General features: G+C 38.6%; 1 protein-coding gene across 10 annotated transcripts in view; it reads right to left on the reverse strand.

Annotated features, from left to right (window-relative positions):
- The window catches only part of PCDH15 (protocadherin related 15), a 630,962-nt gene that overhangs the window by 496,481 nt on the left and 109,026 nt on the right, over positions 1-25,455 (reverse strand). For all 10 annotated transcript variants that reach the window (XM_074544551.1, XM_074544552.1, XM_074544553.1 and 7 more), the window contains exon 2: positions 22,159-22,401. The gene's annotated coding sequence lies outside the window, so the exon portion shown is untranslated. The remainder of the gene's footprint in view (positions 1-22,158; positions 22,402-25,455) is intronic.

A 25,455-nucleotide genomic window follows, 5' to 3' on the forward strand; every position in this document is an offset into this window, starting at 1 on the left:
ATTATTTAAAAAACTTCTATTTACATACCAACATCTTTGGGTTTAGAGAATCTTTAGGAGGTTTTTTATATCCTGTGTATAATTTCATTTTATTTGAAACAATGAAATAGTTATGTTAGAAAATAGGAATTTACTCCTATTTATTGTATCAAAATTGCATTTGCTTCTTTCAAAAATGCCCATCCCATGCCACGATGTGAGCTAAACTGTGTTTTAATCAAACTTACATGTTCCTTTTCATTTGAATCTGAGCTGATTTCATAAAATATTAAAGCAATACTGAATTATGTATTTATTGGTAAACAAATCCTTAAAGCAGGACTGTGGTGAGACCCAGACACACTCACTGAGTCTCCCCAGGTGTAGCTTAGAAAATTAAATAAAACATTAAATAAAACTCCTCAAGCGCAAGGGCTGATCAATAAAGTCTGTTCTTACCCCTGTAAAGCCGGGGGGAAATGCAGAGGTGGAATTCAAGATGCAGGGCAGGGATTGCAGTGTGTGGAACATCCAGAGCAGAGCCCAGGGCTGAAGGCAGGCAGGCAGGCGAGGATGCAGTCACTGATTAAACACAGTGACAGCATCAGGAACTTTTTAAAGTGTTAAAAGGGGATTTTGATGCTTTCCACACAGGTTTGCTTCACCTCTGGTTGTACAGAGAGGAGCAGGTGTTGTTCAACAGTCAAGAAATACAAAAGTCTAACAGGACCTGGATATTTGTAAGCAGCTTTAAATGAAATAACATAGCTGGGGGCTGCTGTTCAGCACAAGCTTTCAAGCACTGGACAAGATGAATGAAAAAACCTTGCTGAGTTCTGAAGAGTCCTAAATTTAATAGTGGGTACAAGTAACGCTCAAACTGCTCAAATGTTCCTTCAGCAGTGGCTCCATCAGAATCTCTGGTTTATCCATTTAACCTTTGCTAAACAGCACTGAGTTTACAGCTCCCATAAAAATCTAGATTAAATCCAAAAAGTATTTAAGCAGAAATGGAAAAGGGGAGAACTGAAAGCCACAATCTCCTTAATTGTGGACATCCAGCACCTGCACAGTGCCCTGGAAGGAAAGAAGCTCTAAGGTAGGGCAGAAAGGAGCAAAAGGGGTGAAAAATGCAACATTACCTCAAACAAAAAATGAGCAACACCACTGATAATATCAGGATCTCTCTCTTTTTTGGGTGCCTTTAAACTTCATCCTTTCCATCCTCTTTCAACTACTCTGTACTTGCTACTTAGCCAACATATTCACCTTGGCACTCAAATTCCATCTTAAGGTTGGAAATACATTTGGCTGAGCAATCCCAGGGAAAGGAGGCACAGAATTATTCCTCTGAAGGAATATTGCATCAGTGCATCCCTCAGAGCAGTCACTGGAAAGCCATAAAGCCCCAAATCTGGGGATTTTCCCCTTTCTTCACAGCCAAGAATTCAAGAACTTTTCCTATAAGAACCCCAGTTACTGAAAACTTTAAACTTTCTGTACTATCAGACACTAAACCCCAAAAAACCACTACATTTAACCTAAGAGCATAGAGAAAATATCCAAAATGAAATAATACAACTAAAATTATAAGTAGGTAGTTTAAGTAAAAGTATATAATATCCATAACATAGTAAAAAACTTAAAGTTTTAAAATATAATGATATAACAAAATAAAAATTTTAAAACAGAAACTCATCCTTTTTTTTTTACCTTCTTTCTAAGTTTAAGTAATATTATGTAATTAAATATTAGGACTAAAATAATAAATATGTAGTTTAAATAAAAGTATGTAGTATTACATAAACTCAAAGTTTAAAGCTTTAAAATATAATAATATAGATAATGAAAGTTGTAAAATAGAAACTAATCCTTCTTCTTAGCCTTCTTCATAAATTCAAATAATATTATGTAATTAAATAATAGAACTAAAATTATAATTATGTAGTTTAAATAAAAGTGTATAATATCACATAGTAAAAAGCTTAGTTTTAAAATATAATAATATATATAACAAAATAGAAGTTTTAAAACAGAAACTAATCCTTCTTCATAAGCTTAAGTAACATGACAATTAAATAATAAAACTAAAATAAGTATGTAATTTAAATAAAAGTATGTAGTATCACATAGTAAAAAGCTTGAAGTTTTAAAATATAATAATATATATAGAACAAAATAAAAATTTTAAAACACAAACAAACCCTTCTTCTTCCCCTTCTTCACAAGATTAAGTAATATTATTTAATTAAAAATAGAACTAAAATAATAAACATCTAGCTTAAACAAAACTATGTAGTATGACATAGTAAACTCAAAGTTTAGAGTTTTAAAATATAATAACATAGATAACAAAAGTTGTAAAAAGAAACTTTAAGTATTATTAAGTATTATTAAGTATTATTAAGTAATACTATGTAAATAAATAATAGCACTAAAATTATAAGTATGTTGTTTAAATAAAAATATATATCACATAGTAAAATATTAAAGTTTAAGGTTTTAAAATATAATAACATATAACAAAAGTTTTAGAATAGAAATTAATCCTTCTTAACCTTCTTCATAAATTTAAGTAATATTATGTAATTAAATAATAGAATTAAAATAATAACTGTCATTTAAATAAAAAAATATATCACAGAGTAAAAAACAAAGTTTTAAAATAGAATAATATATATTAAAAAATGAAAGTTTTAAAACAGAAACTAATCATTTTTCTTCACCTTCTTCTTCATAACCTCAAGTAATATTAGGTAATTAAATAATAGAACTAAAATTGTAAGTATGTAGTTTAAATTAAGTTTTTTACTATGTGATACTACCTACTTTTAAGTTTTAAAATATAATAATATATATAACAAAAGTTTTAAAATAGAAACTAGTCCTTCTTCACATTCTTTTTCATATTTTTAAGTAATATTATGTAATTAAATAAAAAAGTCCACATTACAAAACACAAGTAGTTATTAAGTTAAAAATAAAAATAGTTAAAGCTTCATTTCTTAATTAGTCAGTTTATCCTTAAAAAACCTTATATAAAAAAAGAGAAAAATCCAGTTTTAAGTAATTTAAAAAACGTACTATAAAGCTCACAGTTTATAAAATTGTAATATAAATAAAAACTAATAAACATCTAAACCTGAACAAAAAAGGACAAGGAAAGATAACTTGACCCAGACAATCAAGGTGAACAGATCCTAAAAAGGTCCATTGTGCCATAGCTCTCCAAGTCAGAAAGGACAAAGATCCTGTGATAATTACACTTGCCACAACAATTAATAACTTCTGAGGGACAGTGAGAGGATTTACGGGCTCTTCTCACATCAGAAACCACGAGTGTCACACACATTTCCATGAGAGGCTCTGTGGTATTTTTGGGGGTCCCCTGTTGTGGGGAGGAAATTATGAATCTGCTTCCATGTTATATGAAGGCTCATTTATTATTTTATTATATTATATTATGTTAAAGAATGCTATAATAACTATACTAAAGAATAGAGAGAGGATACTTGCACAAGGCTAAAAGATAATAATGAAAAACTCATTGCTCCTTCCAGAGTCCTGACACAGCCTGGCTGGGATTGATCATTAGGTCGAAACAATTCACATGAAACCAATCAAACAATGGCCAGTTGGTAAACAATGTCCAAACCACATTCCAAAGCAGCAAACACAGGAGAAGCAAATCAGATAATTATTGTTTTCATTTTCCCAGAGGCTTCTCAACTTCCCAGAGAAGAAATTCTGGAGAAGGGATTTTTCCAGAAAATATGATGGTGACAAGGCACCACCTGTGACTGCTGCTTGACATCAGAATAAAGCACATTTCTGACAGGCCTCCAATTTCCCCATTTCTGCTGGCTTTGGGGATCTGCTGCTTTCCCACACTCCCTACCCTTGTGCTGGTAAGCAGTCAGGAATTTCAGCTTTTAACTCCAGCAATGATATTGTCTAACACTCAAATCCAGTTGCAATGATCAAAAACTCTTCCATTTGTATCATTTTCACCCATGAGCTTCTTCCTCACATCATTTCAGACAGAGTTTGTTCCATTTCTGAGTGTCACACGCTCTTCAGTGCAGAATAAATAACCCCTGCTCTCTGCCCTCTGCCTGATACTCATTTCTCCTGCAAAGGACTCCTCTACTCTGAAACACAATATTTATTTCAGTCACCTGTGGCCTTCTGGGCTAGATCTCAGCAAAGCAGGAAAATGTACTTTGCTCACAGCATTTCTGGAATTGCATCTTCCCATCACTTCAAAAGCACAAAAGGGGTTTTTTGACACAAAGGCATTTTTCTTTAATTACCAAATTCTTCAATGCTGCAAAGAGTCCTACGAAACTTCACTCCCTACAACACACAAAGCTGAGAGTTTTTCAAACTCTACATTTGTTTCCCCTCAGTTTTTAGAGCTCTTCTGACTCACCTTTTGGTATGCCCCAGGATACAAAGGATATCTATGGGACCAGCTGAGGAACCAGCCAGTGAAGATAACTGATGAAAACTTGAATTATGAGAGCATTTTGCTTCCCCTCTCTGTTTCAAACCAGACTTATTTGACATATGCTGGCGGACAGGGCTGACACTGAAACAAACCTGTGACTCCACCACCCTCCCACAGTCACAAATTGCCCCCACTGACACATCCTGATCAAAGTTCTTCACCCTCATCTCTCAGTGAGCTGAGAATTCCACATTTGATGTGCTCAGCTTTGCTGCCAGGTCCCTCCCACTTAGGCTTGCATACAAATTTAGCCTTCTTCCTCTAAGTTAAACAAAAAAAGTCAGGGCAAAATATTCCAAGCCTGGCTCATCTTCAGTCTCTCTTGCAACTCCCAAAGGCTTCCTGCAGGGTTTCAGTGAAATCCCAGGGCACTTTTGGGAACCCCAGTGCACTTTTGGGGCTGGGTGTATCCCCTGGGCACTGCAGGCAATCCCTGCACAAGGACACTGCTCCAAAACTGCATCCCCTTTGAACTCTGACATCAAAATACCAAACCCGTCTCCACAGACCCAAACCTCCCTAAAAACAGCTGTTGTTTCACGCTCCCAGAATCAATAAGGTTGGAAAGACCTCCAAGATGATCCAGGTGCAACCTTTGAGCCTCTCTGCTCTGGGTTGGGTAGAGATGGTGCTCATGGCTTAGAAAATCTGTATTTCATGCACTCCATGAGAAGGAGCAAAGCCCAATTCTAACCTTAAATCCCATTTTCATCCTTGTGCCTACTGAATGCAATCAGCATTAATGTAATCACATATATAGGGTTTAATGGTAGGGTATTCTGGTGTACAAAAAGAACAAGAGAGACTGAGTAAAAACAAAAAACAACTTTCCTGTGCTCTGTAGAAAAGGCAGTCCCCTCTTGGCTTGTGGAGTACAACATCCAACTCTTGCAGCCAGAATTAAGGCTGAGGAGTAGATAAAATTTTGTATATATGAACTCAATACCTAAAAAAATGATGGCACTTTTGGAGCAATACCCATTTCTTTGTTGTTAAATGGCTTTCCAATACAACCTGTATCTGTATGAACTGATATGGGAATAAAAGCCCTAAAAATCCCATTGACTTTGCAATCATTAAACAAAGCCCCCCAAGCAACCCAGGAAGATGTACATGATTTTTAATTATCTAATGCACGTATATATCCTAAATATAGACAGATAATCTATTTTTATGCCTCATCCTAAACCTCCTCTAATAACTGCATTCCAGCTCAGGTAATTTAATTTCATATTCTTTCAAGAACACACTACTGCAGTCCTATTTAAAAGATAATAATTCTTTTGAAGAACTTGTTAGAGAGGCTGATGGAGTTCAGAGGAATTCTACACCCAGGTGGGATTTCTTAGGAAGTTTTTAGAAAGCAAATCAATAGGAGTTTACAGATTGCAAATCTGATCACACTCCTGGCTGTCCCCAGAGGAAGCTCTGGAATTGTCATTTCAGTGAGGGAATCTCAGCAGAATTAGTTCTCTGCCCTGGAAAATTGCTAAAGGACATGGGAAAGCAGACTGGAGCAAAGGCACTCACAATCAATAGAACAATACTTGTGTTATTTATCCTGGCAGGTTTTTACCCTGGTTCTGATCTCTACCACAAAAAAAAAAAAAGGGTAAAACTTCCTTTACGCTTCAATCTTTCACAGAATCATCTGAACAAGGTGGGATTTGGGGAGGGTCTGAGGAGAGGATGTTGATACACACAATATAATCAGAAGAGCTTTGCTTGTTGTTCATTAACCAAACCTTACTCTAGAGATCCAAAATTCTCTGAAACCTCTTGGATTTAATTTGTCTCCCCATCCCCTGCCTTACTTTTACTGGTTCAAGAAGTCCCAGCTCATTAGGAATTCCAGGATTCCAGAATGGTCTGGGTGGGAAGGGACCTTAAAATCCATTCAGTTCCATGGGCAGGGACACCTTCCACTGTCCCAGGTTGCTCCAAATCCCATCCAGCCTGGATTTGGACACTTCCAGGGATCCAGGGGCAGCCACAGCTGCTCTGGGCACTTTGTGATGTTGAAAGCACTTCTTAATAGTTCCGTGTGAATGATGTGGGAGGATAAAGGTGCTTCACAGAAAAACAAAACTGAAGGTCAATGCCATCAAAGTCCTCTTATGGAAAGTTTTAGGGAATCAACCAAGAAATTGATTATTATCTGCTGTTTGCTCCATGGGCACAGGAATGCCTGAGAGATGTCACCTGTGGCACTGTCCCCAGGTGGCTGAGGACTCAGACTCCATTAGACAGGACAGCAGGGTCAGAGTGTGGGAGTCAAGAGAGTCTCAGAGGTTTTTTCAGTTCAAGAGAGAGGGGGAAATGTGGGAAATGGATTTGTAGAGAGTTCTCAGAGCCTGATAGAAAGCCCACACAGTGTGCATCTGTATGCAAGCTTTGAGATAAGAAATGCTGACTTAGAAATGGCATTGAGAGAGAAATGGAGCTAGAAAAAAGCTTCAAAAGATGGCCTTGCAAATAAGACTAGATACTTTGGAGAAATAGAACTATGAAAGATGCATGAAGGGTAGTTTTAGATTATTGGCTTCAAGACATCTCCAGCATGGTGAGGCAGAAAGCTGATAGGCTAAGAAACACTTATAATGTATTGTAATTAAGAAATAACTGGCTTCTGATTGTGATGGTGTGAATTATAACATCTGTATTGTCTCACCCTCCTCATGAGACTGAAAATGGAGTAAAAGCTTTTAAAACACCTCTCAGTTGCCCCATCTCTGGGTCAGAAAAGGGTGCTGTCCAACAAGGGAGCAGCACAAGCAGCTGCTGCTCCAGCAGCTTCACCTGGGAATGCCAACAGGCTGGAACAAGTGAAGAAATTCTCCACAAGTGGAGAAATCCAGAATTATCCCTGGCAATTACCCCTGGCACTGGCTAGAGGATCAATGCCCATGGCCATCTGCAAATGTCCCCCAGGTGTTCTGCCAAGCCCCAGTTTTGGTAATACCAAGCTAGCCAACATCTTACAGCTGACTTTTTCATCCAAAAAGTGATGGTGGCTGAGAATATGCTTCACCAGGCATGCAAGCAAGTCAGGAATGCAGATAAAAAGAGCTGTGGTTGTTCTGAATTTACCAAAGCAAATGCACATCTCTGTGCACCTTCCTCGCCTCAAGAGGGGAAACAGGAGATCAGAACTTCCTCCAGCCCCATTTCTGTTGGACTGCATGGAAAATTACAGAATTATGCATTTCAGTGACCCAGGGAGAAGCTGACAGACATTTTTACTTTCCACCAACCTATTACTGACTCAGAACAGAAGAAATTCAAACAAAAACCCCCATAATTTCCATATCTGACTTCAGTAGGTGGGACTACTCCCAATGAAGGGGTGGGAGCCATTTAAAAACATTGTTTTCTCCTTTTTTACTTTTTTTTTTTTCATTTGCCTTGAACACCTCCCAGTCTCTCCTATTACTCCTACTATGTGAGTATGTTTTGGATAGAGGATGAACAAACTCTTTTCTAGAGCTGAGCCCACATTTCCAGAGCAACCTTCTTTAAAGGAGGCTTGTCCTGTTCATGCAGAGAACATTCAGGAATGTCTGAAGGATTCCTGCAGTCTCCTGCTTCTTTCATGTGCACAATTCCCTTCCATGGAGAAATCTGTGCAATCAAAAATCACTCCCAGGAATGTCCTGTGGGATTAGGATTTGCCCACACCAACAGGAAAATCTCTCAGGAGAGCAGCTCCTACTTAATGACAGCTTCATTGTAATAGAAATGAGCCTCTTTCATGAAAGTGGAAATTACAGCTTCATGATGACGATGAAAATTAAGGTAAGGATGTTTTCTTTTCAATCTCATCTTGTACTGAGAGGAATGAAAAACACTTTTTGTGGTCTCAGGTCAGCGTTTTGTTTTGTAGAGTTTATTTCAATTTCTACATTGAACAGCACCTTAGGAATGGCCTGACCTGAGGAGGACAAATTCAGAGCTAAGAGTGCATAAAGAGCTCTGATTACTCAGAACTTTATATCTCACCATCAAAAATAACAACAGAAATAAAATAATTATATATTATCAACTGTTTGGCCAAACTACAGCTGCTTGTGGTGAGCAGCTCTCTCTTTTGGGAAATTTGGGAAAAAAGGGATGGCCACTGTGAAATCCAGTTCCTTCCACAGTTCATTGATACAAACCCCTTTGTGCAATGTCCATCAGGGAAACACTCTCCATATTTCAGAAAGGTTTCCTCTCTTCTCACCCAGTTACCATAAAAATTTTACCACAAGACTGAGGCACAGATTATTTTTTTTCCCCCTCTAGACCTTAACAAAACTTGTCATATGCTTATCAGAAGTTAACTGCTCGAAAACATCTGTTAGGTTAGGAGGTAAAATAGTGATAAAAAAGCCCTAAGGATGACTTTGAAAGATATTTTCCCAAGCAAATTATGGAAATCCTCCTGATCTGAAGAGAAATGCAAATCAGCAAAACTCCATATTTCTGCCAGCCTCTAAATCTCCTGTTGCTCTGTAAAACCCACTCCAAACCCAAGGCAGTGCCGCTCTGTGCTGCTCTTTATTTAATCTCTCAGCCCAGCTCCACAATGGCCTTTAAAGTTTGGCTCTGAGAGGCCAATTCTGAGCCACGCTGAGATTTGCAGGACTTGAATGGAAGGCACCACCAACCTGGAGCTGTGTGTCCCCACATTCAGCACAAATCCCTCTAAAGCCAATAAAAATGGAGTTAATTATAGCGGTTTCACCACGGATATGTAGGTTATGCAACTCAGAAGAACTCCATAACCATTTTAATGGGGGTCATCACTATTCAGAGAGGCATTGGAGAGAATGCTCTATGTGCCTTAATTGTTTAAATGAAAAGGTTTCAGCAATTTGCAAAGCTGATTTTTATGTTTTCTATAGAACAATGTGTCTTTGCTGCCTTGAAACACAGGGGACAACAGAAAGCCACAGGCAGGAAGAGGAAAGCTCCTGCCATCACCTCCAAGCTCCTGCTGGGTATTTAAGCTGAAATGGCCTCTTTTCCCAAAGAGAATTTATTAGAATTTAATCAATAGGCAGCTGGGGATCAAACCTTCAAAACCAGGCAGCGCTTGAACGTCCACTTGAGCAGAGGTTCAAGCAGCTGGAACAATTCTGGGAATGGAGGTTGACCCCTTTTGCAGACAAAAGGCAAAATGATTTGTATAAGCATAATTTTTGTTCTCCTCCCTACCTTTATACTCAGGAGAAAGAGCATTCATGGTTCCTGGGCACTAAAAATAGGTTAATAAAACTTCAAACAGATCAAATTCCTTGCCTGGCGTTGTTTCAACTGCCCAGCAGTTGTGAGGGCCCATATTTGACAATCAGAATTGCAAGAGACATTGTTTGATTGAGAGGTTCTTCAACCCCCACTGTTCAAAGACCTTGAAGAAAAATGGAAATTTGGGAGATAAGTTCCCCAATCTCATGAAAATCTGACTTTGACAAGCTGTCAGATCTGAAAAAGCCCCAAACCCAAAACATCAACTCAACACTCCAGAAATGCTCAGGAAAGTCATCACAAAGCTCAGCTGAAATCTCCAAATGTTAGGACCATTCTGGAATGATGATACATGTGCATTCATGGTTTCTGGGCACTAAAAATAGGTTAATAATACTTCAAACAGATCAAATTCTTTCCCTGGTCTTGTCCCAAATGCCCAGGGGTTGTGAGGGCCCATATTTGACAATCAGAATTGCAAGAGACATTGTTTCATTGAGAGGTTCTTCTACCCCCACTGTTCAAAGACCTTGAAGAAAAATGGAAATTTGGGAGATAAGCTTCCCAACCTCATGAAAATCTGACTGTGACAAAGCCCCAAATCCCAAAAAGCCCCAAACCCAAAACACCAACTCAGCACCCCAAAAGTGCTCAGGAAAGCCAGCACAAAGCTCAGCTGAAATCTCCAAATATTAGGACCATTCTGGAATGATGGACTCTGGAATGATGTTGCAGGTGGCAGGAGAGGGATAGGGTGACAGAAGGAGGGGACAAAGGGTCTGAGAAGGGAGAGGGCACAGATTGCTCACAATGATCAAAGCCTGAGAGCTCAGATATAGCTGTAAAGTGGCAATATGTATTTATAAGGATAATAACAAACCAAAAAACCTCCAAATGTCTCAGTGTCACAGAAAAATAAACACAGAGATAATCAATAAGGGAAATCCTGTAAGTAATGAATTTAACCTTGGGCTTGGAGCAGCCTGGGACAGTTGAAGGTGTCCCTGCCCATGGCAGGGATTATATTGGATCATCTTTAAAGTCCTTCCAATCCAAACCATTCTAGGATTCTTTGAAAACGTGTCAGATAATTTTAAAGAAAATCAAATTAAATGATTTAAAATAAAAATTTTAAATGCTGTAGAAATTTTTTCATGCTATGGGAAACAAAAGAATTCTTTCCCCACTATGTTTAGCACAAAGATCTCTGGGAAAGCTGGAAAAGGTTCTGAAAAGCATCTGCTTCCAACAGTAGTTCATGTCCAATTTGCTTTCTATACTCCACTTATTTATTTAAAACTTAGTAATAAAAAATGGCACTGGGGAGGCTCAAATTTGCAGCACTCAGCAGTTACCTGGTCAGAAGTGCTCAGTCTGAATGTTAAATTAGAACCACCAATTAATATTAATTAAAACAATCCCTGAGGTGTAAAACCTGTCCTATTTAGGGGAAAGGCAGCAAAGTCCTACTGGATTTTTAATTATCACATAATTGGTTCACCCATCCTGATTGTGGCCTTGGGGATACACAGTGGCAGCTCCATGGCCCCAGAGTCACTGGCTTTGGGATTTGGGAATTCCTTCCTGTGGGAAGGAAGGGGTTGGACAGCAGGTTACAGAACAGGGGACCAGAAATGGGAATTTGAGAGGAAAAATTATCCTGGCTTCTTCCCAGACATGCTTCCACATGCAACCCTGATGTTTGCCATTTCTGCAGTGCTTCACAAAGGATTCATGCATGGAAAGGAGGAGAAATTGAATGGTTTTGAGTCCTCTGGAAGGTACTCAGACAAAAAAAATGTGTGGTGCTAATGTTCCACTGACTAACAAGAATCCTCCCTGACACATTACCCCACTTATTTCATGGCTGCTTTGATTCAAGCACTAAAAGCTCTGCAAAACTGAAAAAAAAAATTTAAAAAATCAAAATTTAAACCCTGTAAAAGCAATTTTGCAGCTCAGGTCTTGAGGGAAGGACAAAAAGTTTGGGCATTCAATAATTGAAGCTGCATAAGCCACAGCAACTGGCAGGATTACAGAGCAGAGCTTTTGACAGGCATTTCATGGAATTGCAGATGCTCCACCAGGCACACAAGGAGGACTGGTGAAGTTCCCAATGCATTTTTTAAAGAGGGAATTAGAGCTGTCCATTCCAGGTCATTACTCACGGAAGACAAGGAGATTTCCAGCTTCTCTTGTTACTAAAGAACTCTTTCTGGGAACACGCTCCTTCTATGATTCCCCCCAAATTATAGCTCTATTATATTTAGTTCTTCATAACTGAAAAATAAACCTGATTATCAACATACATTTCTGGCCTGCCCAGTGATCTTTGCAATATTATTTTATCCCATTTGCACTACCAATCCAATTTTCGATGGGCTAGAAATCTGCTCCCTTTACCTTCTGCCACAAAGAATCCCAGAACTGTTGTTCATGGGGGTGTTTACTATTGGAATGCCTCATGTAAAAAGGGCAGAAACATCCAAAACAGCTTCCAGCTGCAGCTTTGCTCTGAAGCCACCCTGGCAGCAGGCAGCATTGAACACATCTGGATGCCATAGAATATGGGATGGGATGAGCAGGAACTCTGTGTTCTGAGGTGTGGAGCTGCAGCTTTCACCCCCCAAAGGACAACTTGGGAATGTCAATGTGAATTCTGCAGAACATTAACTTTTTTTTTTTTTTTAATCAGAATTGGGATTAAATGTGTGAGTTGGTACTTCTTGTTTAGACTCAGATGTTTATTAGTTGTTATCGATATTACAGTCTCACAAACTGTGAGCTCTATAGCACTTTATTCTACCAAACTAAAAATGGAGCCCCATCTCTCTCCCTACAAGGCCTTTTAAGGATAAACTGTCCAATTAAGAAATGACACCAGAATTATTTTTAATTTTAATCCAATAACCAACCACCCATGGCCTGCAATGGGGACTTTTTAATCCAATTACACAAAACCACCCAAACCCATGGAGAAGATGGTGAAGAAGGACCAGTCTCCACCCTAAACCCTCCATTGTGCTTTATATACATTTCTATATTCTAAAACTTTAAACTCCAAGTTTTCCACCATGTGATATTACACACTTCTATTCAAACTCCACACCTATAAACCAAGTTCTATAATTCAATTTTAGAAACTTTTTCCATGACCTCAGGTCAAATACAGTATTCTCTTAGGAGTCACTATCTACCAGCACAAAAATTCTGAAATTCTCAGCGACCAAAATTCCAACAGAATCCTACACTCTACTCCAAAATATTTTAATGTATTTTTCAGAGTCACTGAAGGACTACATAAAGAGAAGGTTTCTCCCACTCTGTTCTGCTGAGGAATTTACAAAACAGCAGCTCCCTTCCCTTCCTGGGAGGATTTAGGCTGGATTTTCGGGAAAGGCTCTTCCCCCATAGGTCATGAGGCACTGAACAGGCTTCCCAAGGAATGAGGACAGCCTTTCAGACAGAATATTGAAGTTTAGGTCATCCTGTGAGGAGAAGGGAACCAAACTTGATGATTCCCATTCACTTTGGGATATTGTGATTCCAGGGAATCACATTGTGACTCCCAGCAGAGTCACCAAGGACTCAGGTACACAGGTCCATCTGCTCTGGGGGAACCCACAGTTTGGAGGAAACCAAAACTCAGCCAGGCACAGCTATTAGAGAGCTGCTCAATTAATGCCTTGTCATTAAAATAATAATTACGTCACAGCGGACAAGCTGCTAGGAGTAAACAATAACTGGCATGTCTCTTGAAAAATGGCTTCTCAAGAAGTAAACTGAATATTTTGAATAGGTTTTTTTGTAAAAAAACACGTGTATGATGTTAACCATGCACATTACAAGGCAATTCAGCCCTTAAGTACAATAACAGATTTACAGTATCTTATAATGCCCTGGTGCTCCTACATCTATTGTTTAAAGAATCCATGGTTCCTTTCCCCCCTTGGAAATCCCAGTCTGCTCCTTATTTTTCATTAGCCATACCAGTTTACTCCCCAGAACAACACCCCCAATTAAAGGACCTCAAATACAAAATACTTTCCTTTTTTTTCGTTTAAAAAAGTGATGTTTTTGCTGGACTGTGAAGTTTGTGGTTTTGTTTACATTAATTTTAATTTAGCTCAACCCAAACTAATTATCTAAGCACATTCATCCTCAGAAATGCTTGGATATAAATTTCAAATTTGATAATTTAAGCTATCCCAAACTTGTTCCTGCAGATCACATTGGTTAAATAGAAAGAAAAAATTGCCTCGTTTGCTTTTGCATTGAAACTTTCTAAAGAAACAAATCAGGTAAATAATAATAATAAAAATAATAAAAATAATAATAATAATAATAACAACAACAACAATAATAATAGTAGTAGTAGAAAACAAAAATCCCCTTCAAAATCTAAAGGCAAGACATGAAAACAGCCAAGGATTTGAAAGCTACAAATACAGTATTCCCCAGAAAAATTGAGTTTTGGCAGGAAGTTTCTCCTAGGAGAAAGGGCAAAACCAATTCTCAGCGCAACACAATAATTTCCATTATTTAGGAATGTTTGGGAATGCCACTTATCCCAAGCTTGGATTGTGAATACCATTCCAAACCCTTGGGTACCAGGAGAAATCTGGCACACTTGCAGGATGTCATTTCATCTCCACTGCCTGCTCACTGAAAAATTTATGTGCCCATTACTCCCTCTGATGATTATAACGATGGCATTTACTTGGTCTGAAGTGGATGTCAGAATATACCCTGTCTTGATGACAGCAATAAAGAAATCAAAGGGAAAAAAAAAATCATTTCACGTCAAAAAAAAAAGTGATTAAAATTGCTATGAAATTCCCATTACTGCTGGACTCCTGATAAAAATCACGACCTTGGCAATCAGCACTTTGAGGGGAGGATTAGCAGGGCCACTGGTAAAAGGAAATCAACTCTAAAGTCAACAAGAAATCATCAAGTCAACAAGAAACCATCAAGAAAATTGGATTTCACTCATATTAACCCCATAGCAGTAGCATGGCTTGGCCTGGGCTTGCTAAGAATGAGATTTAAATGAGATTTTGAAGGCCCAGCTCATATTTGGGGTTCTGCTGGTGACACATTTGCTTTGCGAGGCTGTTCAGGGTGTTCCAGGGCTGCTGCAAAGTCCCAGTGCCACAGGGCACACCTTCCTCTCCTCTCTGACCCAGGCTGTTGCTCTTTTCCATGGAAAACTGTCTTGGTTGGCTTCTTTTCCCTGGAAAACTGTCTTAGTTTGATTCCTGTCCCCATGTAAAAATGAAAACCCAACATTTCTGCCTCTAAAAACACAAAGCACATTAAATCCCCAGCAGTGACTGATCTGTCTCCACAACAAAAATAAGTGGCATTTTTACAATATTTTTTCCCTGCCCCTATTTTCACTGTTCTTACTACAACACCTTCCTGTAAAAATCAATGTTCAAGTTCCTGGTTGTAAGATGAATTGATTGCAGACAGAAAAGGTCAACTTATTTCAGTAAAATGCAAACTCTGGGCCTGTTTGCTCATGGAGCAGAGCCTGGGAGAGCAAAGCACTGGAGATTCCCATGGCAGGAGCTCTGTCCCCAGAGCTTTTTGTATTTGGGACAGTCCCTGCACCTCTCCTTGGCCATGGGTTCCAGACAGAAGGAAAAACAGGAAAACAGAGGCAGCAAATTTCTACAAAACCTCTTTGAGCTCTCAGCTATAATGCAAATATTGCCTAGGAAAGTGCCTTCTTAGCCTGAATCTTTCGGCCTTTACAATTTAAACCTTATACAGATATCTACAGATATCACAGCAAAGCAACAATTCCAGTGTAAACACTGCAGCAGCAATCCCCAAAACAGCTCAGAAAAGCTGCTTTACCTGTTTCTGTAAACTCATTATCTAAGCACATATACCCAAGCATTCTTCCTCAGAATTGCCTGGATATAAATTTCAAATTTGAAAACTTGGGCTATTTCCAGCCATGAGAGCTCTGCAACCTTGCAGGTAACATTTGCTAAATGGAAAGGGAAAAAATGCTCTGTTTGCTTTTGCTTTGAAACTTTCTAAAGAAACCAATTAGGCAACAATAATAGTAAATAATAGTAAATAATAGTAGTAATAATAGTAGTAATAATAGTAGCAATAATAGTAGTAGTAATAATAATATTAATAATAATAATAATAATAATAATAGCAATAATAACAATAATAAAGCAAACAAAACCCACCCAAAAAGTAAAGGCAAGACACTAAAACAGCCAAGGATTTGAAGGCTACAAACACAGTATTCCCTGGAAAAATAGAACTTTGGCAGTTAAATTTGTGGTTGGGCTGGGGAACGAGTGTATTTTGTCTGATCTTATTTCTAGGACATGCTAAGGTTAGGAAACATGGACTGAGAAAAGGCAACATCAACACTGCAGCTCTAATTATCGCCATATAATTTATATGATTTAAGAATATTTTGTGTCCATCTGCTGAGAAGTTGAGTTGATAATTCAGGCCCACTTATCAGACTTCCACACCCTCATCTGACTTGTCTCAAACACTTGGGAAGAAGCCATCCATGGACACCAATGGACATGACATTGCAGGGAAGCCGTCAATCCTTGTAAATTTGGGTGCTTAAAACACATGGGCTTTTCTGCCTGATTTCTGTAGTGACAGAACACAAGGAATGGATTCAAACCCAGAGAGAGGAGGTTTAGATTGGTTGTTAGGGAGGAATTGTTCCCTGGCAGGGTGGGCAGGCCCTGGCACAGGGTGCCCAGAGCAGCTGTGGCTGTCCCTGGATCCCTGGCAGTGCCCAAGGCCAGGCTGGAGCAGCCTGGGATGGTGGAAGGTGTCCCTGCCATGGCAGGGGTGGGAATGGATGGGATTCAAGATCCCTTCCAACCCAAACCAGTCTGGGACTCTGGGATTCCAGATCCCATCCTAAGGGCATAGTAATTTCTATGACTCCCAGACTGCTCCCATCTTCAATGCCCTCAGGAAGGCTGGAACTGTCTCAAACCCGGGAAATCCAGCACATTTCTCATCCCATTTTGGACTCTGTGCTCTGCACCTGGTAAAGCCCTAAACCTTTACCAGTAAGGTGGTGTTGGCTCCAAGGCTGGACTCAATGACGTTGGAGGTCTTCTCCAACCTCAATGACTCTGAGCCACAGAAAATTCCAGGCAGAACTCAAAGAACCCCAGAAATCACTCAAGATTGCCGAGGTGTGAGCGGCTGCAGTGCTGGAGGTGCCCCCTGAGCTGGGTTTAGGGTGGGGTGGTGGCAAACAGGTTGGCACAGAACCTGGTGACAAAGCCCAGGTGATGCTCACTCTGTCCTTTTGCCCTTTCTTTCCTCCCCAAACTGCGATGCCAAATAGATCCGGGGTGATGCTCTCAAAGCCAGGGGTTTGTCTGAGATCTGGGAACACAAACTATGCACAGATAAATGAAGAGCCACTAGATGTTCAATCCTCATCCAGTCAGACACAGCCTCTTGGAAAAGCCTTAAAGGCTTTTCAAGCCAGCAGCCACTTCCAAGGGATTATTGCTGCAATGACACAGAACCCTGGACACGGGTGCTCTTATCCAGAATTTACTTTCATGGATAATTGTCCTCTGGAAAGCAGTAAGACAATGTCTGCCAGTACAACTTCTCAGAAAAAGCTAATTTTTCTTATTCCAGCCCCACTCTGGCTGACCTGAACACTCAAAGCCTTAATTGATGCATATGTGAAGCATTTCATGCACTCCTTGTTACATCTTCTCCTGCAGGAATCATCTCCTCTCTTAGCAAGATGCCAAGAGAGCCCCAAGGACACACAGGATTTACACCATTCCTGCCCAAAGTGAGAAAAGCTATTTTTTTCTGTTCACATTCTGCTTGCATTGAAATACAAAAGAAATCTTCCTACTTAAGAGAGCTCCTTTAAGCTGGAATTTAAACCATCTGATACATGGAGAGAGGTCTGAGGTACACAAATGAAGCCCTGTCTTCTTTTGATAATTAAATACATTGATTTTAAATATTTAAGAATATATATATTTAAATATTTATATATTTATATAAAATTATATTTACATAATATTTATAATATAATATATATTTTAAAATATATAAATTTATATATACTTTTATATTTAGGGGCTGCGATTAGATTATGTTGAAGGTCCCTTCCAATTGAAACCCTTCTAGGAATTTGTTTTGGTTTAGGGCAAGTTTGGGAGAAAATTTTTAAAGGGTTTTTTTAATTTAGAAAAGAAGATTTGATGTTTTATTTGGTTTAGGGGGAAAATATTTTTTTAGAGAAAAGTGGAAAATAATTATTTATTAAACAATAAAATAGTAAAACTTAACAATATTAAACTATAATTTTTTTGTTGTTTTAAAAGAGATGACAAATTTAGAAAAGTTTTCTTTTGGGTTGTAGTTTCGCTTATTTAGTTTTTGATTAGGTTTTTTTGTCTTGGAAATGCTGCGCCCAGACATGCTTTGGGGGGTTATAAGTAGGTGGGTTTTTTTGTGTTTAGTTTAGAGTAGGTTTAAACAGCTTTACAGAAAAGGGGGAAAATATAGGAAATTTTTTTTTTTTAGTTAGTTAAAACTAACCAAAAGTAAAGGAAAGTTTTGTTTTGTTGTTTATTTGTGATCTAGTTTAGTAAGAGGAATGTGGAGGAGTGAGTGGAGTGTGAAAAACTATGTGGGTTGTTTTTTACTTTTTGGAATAAGTTTTAAAGGTGTAAAACTTATTATTTAGCATAAAGAGAATAAGATCATCACCTTACTATTAAAAAATATATATAAATTAGTATATATTTATATAATATATATAAATTATATATTTATAATATGTAGTATATAATATATACTATATATAGTATGTATTTATATAATATTTATTATATATAATATATAAATTAGTATATAATTATATAAATATATATTTATATAATAGTATATATACACTATTATATAGAATATAATATATAATATAGTATATATACTGTATTGTATTATATATATTATAGAATAATACTAGTATATATAAATATATAGTAATAAATAAGTATTTATAAATTATATAAATACTAATACAAGTTAGTGCCAGCACTCTGCTGCTCCCCTGACTTTGGGCACTGAGCACTTGCTCCTTCCCCCTTCCCCTTCCTGAACCACACTTTTATTACATCCATGTATTGTCCAAGACAGCCATAACTGGAGCTCACTAAATAAATTTGCTTGAAGAAATTTATACAGGGTTTGAAAGTTTAATGCAACTGCCAAAAGATTTTGGAGTGCTGGGAGAATTAATCTTGCTACTCATTACATTTATTGATTCCAATCAAGCTTCCAGCCATCAGCAGAGGTGCCACTGCTAAGAAATAAAAAGTTTCCAGGAAATCTCCACGTAAATCTGAGGTGACTGCCAGCTTTGGGGAAGGGAGGGAAGCTGAGGAAGAGCTGTGTAATCTGCATGCCAGTAAATGCTGGGCTCAGGGGTTGTCAGGCACCACTTGAGGAGCTTTTTCTCCAACTCTGATTTTAGAACCAGATGAGACTTCAAGTCTCAAGATGAGACTTCAGCCCTCCAGCCTGCAAAAGGGCCAATATTCATAACAGTGTTGTCTCTTTCAACAATCTGTCAATTCAATTAGGGATGAAAAGCAAAAAGGCACTTCTACACAAAGATTGGGGTTTTTTCCCCTCTTCTTTTATAATTAGAAGCTGAATCTCATTGAAGGTAGAAGCTAAGCAGCCATGCAATCATTCTTCACTAAATAAATAGAAAGAATAACTTGGCTACTCTATCTGCCCTCCAGAACAAGTGAGGCTTTTCATTTGAGGATGGAAGAAAACAACAACTGCGAGTTTTGGAAATAATTCACCACTTTTGCCTGAGTTAACCTGAGAGAAAAAGAACACTTGGGAAGGGAGGAAAAATAATGACACAAGTTTTTTGTTTTCTACAGCTCCTACTCCAATCCTCCCCTAGGACTGGAGTGCAAACCACAGCTACTGCTGAGGGAACACCACAATCCAGCCAGCTTTTCAAAGAGTTTGGTTGAGAACAGCATGAGATAAGCATTTTATTTCCATGACTGAAAACTGATTTTAACATAATTGCTTTTCACCTTTTTTTTTTTGTGTGTGAGTGTGATAGTTTTGTATAGGAGGTATCTACAAAAGTGAACTTCTATGTAGCTGACAATTACAGTCAGTAATCTCAATCTCATCTCAATCTATCTTCTCATCTCAATCTCAATCTCATCTCAATAATCTCATTTTAAAAATAAATCTCAAAATTATAAAACCTCTCAAATTAGCAAAACAAAAACACCTGCAGTGTGGTATAGATTATAGAAGGCTACACTGGAAAACATTATTTCACAAAATTATTCCAAAAGTTTGCTGCAACTCTGAGCTTCTGAGGCATTTTTAATTGTAGTGGTTGCATTAAATAAGAGCAGTACTGAAAACAGGCTCATGGAAAAGACCTTTCTGGATCAACTGTGAGCTAACAATTTCTCCAATTGGTTGACATGACTCATTTTATAATAGAATAAATATTTTCAAACTTTCCTCTTTCTGAGCATTTTGCTTTCTATTTAAATTTATAAGAGAGCAACACCTGCAATGCTAAATAGAAAAATGTCAATAACCAGAATTCCTTCATGTTTGCCATTTTGCACAAATACAACCTGCATGTAGTTTAATCCTTGTTAGGCCTTACAAAATTAAGTTAAATGTAAACTATAAATAATGACTGCCTGCTCCATTTGAATTTTCTGGGTTTTTCTGTGTCATCATTTGACTTTGTAAACGAGATTTTGGGACATGCTCTTAAACAGCAACATTAAAAGTAGCTTACAACTTCCTGTCTAGGTCGATTGCAAACCTGTTGTGTCCACAAAAATAAAGAAATTTTCTGCCTAGATAACACCTAACCTAGCACAGGATGAACCTGTGGAATTTTGTGTGCAAGTTTCCATGAGCTGATGGTGCTGGGAAGGATTTGCTGCTCCACTCCTGACACAAAGGAGGGTTTATTACTGACTGCCCCTTGGAACTGAAAGCACAGGTACAACCCTAAAAACCTCACAGCAATTTAATTTTCTATTAACTCAATCAAGAAGGAGTATCAGCTAGGAGAGAATGTGCTAAAATATAACATATAATATTAAAAAACAAGTAAACAAAGGAAAAAAAAAACAGAAATAAACTATTTAAATGTTGCTTTTTGAATATATTTGGAGATCTCACTGAGAATCACCAACACAAATGTTAATTAACCAGGCTGGCTGACAAAGGAAACAGATGTGAGTACAGTAATCTTGTGCGCTGGAATTAATTACATCAAATTTTAGGTGATGACACAAATAAAGGTCAGGTTGTACTGCTGAGATGATCAAGAACACAAACTGCAAATCTATTGCAACATTTAATAACCCCCCATTCCCCACAGGGCAGGAACCCTTTCAGGCAGCTGTGTGATGAGCAAATACTTAAATGTCACACCTGGAAAATTACCCAACCTGTGCCTCCCACATCAGATGTTTCCCTTTTAAAACCCAACAAGAGCAGCTCTGTTTCTGATGCATGGAAGACAATTCACACTCTCTTTCTAATTGCCACTAATTGCCAGCTACAATTTTATCCACAATTTCAACCCTGAAAAGGATGCTTTCCATCAGCTGCAAACAGAGAAGAAAAGGCTGGAAGGGAACATTACTCTCATGTGTTTGGATATCCCCTGCAAAGTCCAGTTAAGAATGTTTTAGCCAGCCCACAGCGGCATTTCCTGAATTCTACAGAGTTGTGATTTAAAAGCATTGAGTAATGTGATAGCTGATACAATCTTCAAGCTATTTTTGAAAACTTCATTCTTACTCTCCATTTCCATTCTGTATTTATCTGATTTCAGCCTCCTACAAGGATCCTGACCTGCTCCTTTCTGTCACTTCAACCTGCCTCCACTATTCAAGCATTTCATTCAATCTCTGCACCTCCAACCTGTCAGCTCCTTAGAAAATTTTATTCCCATGATATTTGATCCCCAGAACCAACATGAAATGAAACATTAGGTAAATTTACCAAACTTAAGCAAATTAACATAAGAGGTTCCACAGCAAACTTTATTAAAGATATGTATTAGAGACAAATCACAGGGTTGGATATCAGGAGGAATTTTTCCCTGGAAAAGGCACTCAGGAATTGGAAGAGGGACAGTTGTGGAGTGCCCAGCCCTGCAGGTGTCCCAGGAAGGGCTGGAGGTGGCACTCAGTGCTCTGGGCTGGGGACAAGGTGGGCACTGGGCACAGCTGGGACTCCATGGGCTGGCAGGGATTTTCCAGCCTCAGTGACCCTGGGATTTTCTCCTTTATTATTAAAAAAGTGCATTCTTTGCATCTAACAGCTACTCCAAAAAATGAAATTTAAAAAAAATGAAATTAACCCACCTTTCATCCCTGGGTTGGTGTGTGGCTTCCAATGAAAGCTCCAGCTGACTGCACTGTATTCCTCCTTCTCCTCTGGGCTCTTTTTTCCTTCCACAGCTCCCCCAGCCTTGCTTGTCAGCTGCTCCTTATTCCATGGCCATGCAGAAGCACCCAGGGCATCATCCCAGAGCAGCTCACTCGTCCTCCCCCTGTGCTGGCTCAGCAGGCTCCTCCTGGTGCTGCAGGCAGGGAGAAGCCCATGCTCTGTGGGAGAGAAAGCCAGGATATCAGGAGGAGAGCCAGGAAAGCTCAGAAGTCACAGCCATGTAGCCACAGATCTCTATTCATAGAGAGCAGGCAGGCACAACTTCCCAAGGATATTTCCTAGGAACCTCAGAGAAAGAGAAAACAATTCTTATTATCTCTATTCCCTGCCCCTGTTGTTTTTGCACATGTGGAACGTGTTAGGAAGATTGTTTACCTGAAATGGAGTTCTTAATTGGAATCTGATGATGGTTGTTTATTAATATTAATTGGCATAGTGGGTCAAAGCTGTGTCCTGGCTGTCTCAAGACAGCCACAGCATTTTCTTTAGTATTCTTTAATATTCTTTGTAGCACAGTATCTCGTTAATATAATATAGTATTAATGCAATATAGCACAGTTTTAATAAAGCAAATGTTCAGCATTCTGAATCATGGAATCAGATGCCAATCATTCTCTGCTGAGGGGTTGCCTGGTTCTACTAAACAACCAGACCTGGAATGTGACACAGCTGGGACAGAACAGCAGAGAATGATCCCAAGGGAGGTGCCTTCCAAACCAACAGTGGCTCTTAAAACCAAAGAAATCACTTGGCCCTTCTTCTCCCCCAGCCTCTTTCTAGGTATTTCAGACTGGCAATGAACAGCTACAAAAATCCCAGAATGGTTTGTGTTCAAAACAATCCCCTAAACCATCCCCAGAACGGGTTAGGTTGGAAGGAACCTTAAAGATCATCTTATTCCAAACCCTCCAGCAATATTTCCTAGAAAAAAAAAGAGTCCTGCTCATTGCTCTCCTCCTCAGATGGGAAAAAAAGCCTCTAAACTCTTACTTCTCTGTATTAACTACAGCTTAAAACCTTATGTGCCTTCAGCAAACCCCAAGTGATCTTAAAGAGAGGTTCAGGGGCAGTCACCAGAACGCAGAAAACACAACAGGAAAGTTTCTTGTTTGTTCTCATCAGAACAAGGGGTCACCTTAAATAAAGACCATTTTATGAAGATATTCCAAAATACTATGGAAAATATAAAGTGCAAGGCTTATTTTTCAATTGACAAGACCAGTAAGATATAAAAATTGCGAGCTAAAACTTCTTTAAAACATCAGAAAAGCTTGCATTTCTCAACAGCAATAGGTTCTAGGAAAAACTAAGTGAAAAACCAGTGAAATGAGTTTTTAATATGCAGTTAATGGGCAGATGATGATTGGCACAGAGCCACAGCACCAGCCTGGGGGCTGCAGCAGGCACAGGAGCCTCGAGCTGAGCTGGACCTGCTGCATCAACCAAAGAGGAAGCACAGGATGGTCTGAACCAACAGCTCTTGTTGTTTGGAAAAAAAAAAAAATCACTTTTTCTTAATTAAAACAATCAATTAGAAATACTTTTTATAGATAAATAAGATAAAACTTTGGTCCAAATTGTGAGAAAAAACCCTGTACAATGCCATGGCTGAAAGCCTTGGGAACACAAACTATAGGATGAGTTTGGCTGGGAAGGAAGCAGGGCAGAACAGTGGAGTTACTTTAACCAAGCAGGAAATCGTGACTGAAACAAATTTTTGTCTTCCAAATTAGGGCAAAAAATACTCTAAAACTGCTATAAATATTCTGGAGTTAATAAATAAGATTTCTATTATTCTATATAAGAATTCTTTATAAGAATTCTTAATTCTTATACGAATTCTTCTTAATAAGAATCTTATTAATTTATTAAAAATAAATCCTATCAGAAATAAGTTCTCTAATTCTTTGCCAGAGGGATGAGTAGAGATGGCTGTGTAAGGAGCTGATGTTGAGGAACAATAATCCCCTTGGATGTGAAGGAACCTGGAGCCACTGACAACACAAAACATCCCTCAGCCATGGGTCACATGCTTCAAATTATTATTATATAATACTCATTAAATGGAGCAACACTTCAGGAGAAAGCTAATGCTGCTCTAAAGTAGGAAATGCTCCAATATAGGAAAAGCACAGACCAGAACTTTTCTAAAGTTTCTGAAACAAGTTACCCACAAAATTCACGCGTAGGAAGTGAAGGTGTTGGAAACATCAGTTTTGGAGCTACTGAGCCAGGATTAATTCAACTCTGATGCACAGATTTGCCATGAAACCATCAGGAATCACTCCTTTGCTCCTGCCTTAGGCTCAACACTAAAGGGGGAAGAATAAAGCAAATGGTCCAGCCAGAACTTCTGAATTCTTGGATTCCTGACTTCCATAAAGAACCCTTTGATTACAGCACACACAGATGTGGATAACCCCGGTGGCAAAGGCTGTGCAGCTCAAAGAGAAAGATTCCTCCCCAAAACAAAGGCTGGCTCTCCATCACAAATATTCCCCACTCTCCTCCCCTGGTGACAAAGAGAAAGCAGCAGCAATTGCACAGGAGCTGCTCGCAGACAAGTGACATTTAGCCCAGTGTTCCTCCCGTCGTTGTCAATCGTCCCCCGCTCCGCTGTGCTCACATTAATAAAGAATTCAGAGGTGAGCAAGAGCTCCTCAGAATATGTCAAGGACTGGGGGAGAAAAGCAGCATCAGGGAGGAAAATCCATTAGAAAAATGAAAAACAAGATCAAGCCAACCATGAATCTCACGCTGCAGGACTACCAGGTTGCCTTATTAAATTGCGTGTAAGGAGAAAAATAAATGAGAGGGGTGAAATTAGGAGAAGCAGAGACTTATGCAGTACTGAAGCATCTGAAAATCTCCAGGAATCCAAATAACATATTAAAAAAAAAAAAAAAAGAGAAATTTAATTCTATTTCCAGCCATTTTCTCTACCAAATCTGCACATGAACATATCCTCAGGTTTCCAGAGCTGTAAGTGTGTACCTCGTGTGTGGGAAGAAAGAGAGGCTCTAATATTAAGGCATTTGTTCCAAAAACTTCTCTTCTTCCCTGTTTTCACCTGCCAGACTTCCCTGTCTGATCCATCTTTCCCTCTCCTTCAAGGGTTTGGGTTCAGCAAGGATGTGGTCAAGAAAATCCTTGAATGCTCACCCCAGAGCAAGAAATTTGGGCAGGAGATAATAGACTAAGCAGCCTGCAAA

The sequence above is a fragment of the Zonotrichia albicollis genome, chromosome 7 (genome assembly GCF_047830755.1).
Source record: "Zonotrichia albicollis isolate bZonAlb1 chromosome 7, bZonAlb1.hap1, whole genome shotgun sequence".
Lineage (NCBI taxonomy): Eukaryota > Metazoa > Chordata > Aves > Passeriformes > Passerellidae > Zonotrichia > Zonotrichia albicollis.